This window comes from Kryptolebias marmoratus, linkage group LG12 (genome assembly GCF_001649575.2).
Source record: "Kryptolebias marmoratus isolate JLee-2015 linkage group LG12, ASM164957v2, whole genome shotgun sequence".
Lineage (NCBI taxonomy): Eukaryota > Metazoa > Chordata > Actinopteri > Cyprinodontiformes > Rivulidae > Kryptolebias > Kryptolebias marmoratus.
In genome coordinates, this window is record NC_051441.1 from 22,369,560 (window position 1) to 22,370,536 (window position 977).

At 52.8% G+C, this 977-nt stretch overlaps 1 protein-coding gene across 1 annotated transcript in view; it reads left to right on the forward strand.

The window, feature by feature from the left end:
* LOC108246876 (protein KIBRA) overlaps positions 1-977 on the forward strand; it is a 31,900-nt gene that overhangs the window by 15,867 nt on the left and 15,056 nt on the right. The window lies entirely within an intron of this gene.

Below are 977 nucleotides of genomic sequence, written 5' to 3' on the forward strand. Positions count from 1 at the left end.
GCTGGGCCTGGACCTGGAGCTCCGCAGCAGGCTGGCAGAGCTGGAGCTGGACTCTGAGGAGCAACGGCGAGGGGAGCACCGGGCGCTGGAGGAGAAACAGAACCACAACAACGCGCTGAACGAGGAGGGCAAAGGTGAGCGTTTTACCTGAAGCATGCCCAAATATGATCATCCTGTCACCTGAAAACGGTGGTCATGTTCTCAGTGAGGAGTCAGACGGAATCAGTTCACGATAATCAATCAGGAACTTTAAATAAACGCCTTGAATCAATAATTAAAGTTAACTAACGTCCGTTAAGGTTTCAGGTTTTATTTAAAAGGTTCTCTGCGGCGCCGCGGTCCTAAAAAGTTTAAAATAAAGTTTGAATTTTGTTTTTAGGGTTTTCCAGGTCTGTCTCCAGAGTTTAATCCGTTTTTATTTTGATAAAATGTGAAATTAATGAGCTTTAAAACCCTAAACGGCTAAAATCTGAGCGAGCCTGACGCCCAGTAGTTGTTTGTTTGTTTGTTTGTTGAGTTTGTTCTGAGTAAACTGTGTCGGCGCTCGCCGTCTCGAAGCCGTCCCGCTTCAACAGGAGACGGTCCTGAAGTGAGGGGGTGACGGGATGACCGGGTCGCCGGCGTTTCTCATTAAAGCTGCTGAATCTCCGGTGGTTTGTTGGATTTGAAGGAGGAGGCGTCTGAGTGAGAGTCGGTCGGAGGTCGGAGCTGCGGGGTGGTGGGGCGGCGGGGGAGTGCGGCGGCAGACTCGGGTTCCTCTCGGAGCCGCAGGTGAAAGGCGGAGAAGGTGTCCGGTTTCCTGTTACCTGTCTGCAGCGCTCGGCTCGTTTCCAGGTTCTGATTAAAACATGCAGGACTTTCTCAGGTCCGTGTCGAGTCCGAACGGTTCGGGTCTGTCGGGTCCGGATGGTTCGGGTCTGTCGGGTCCGAACGGTTCGGGTCTGTCAGGTCCGGATGGTTCGGGTCTGTCGGGTCCG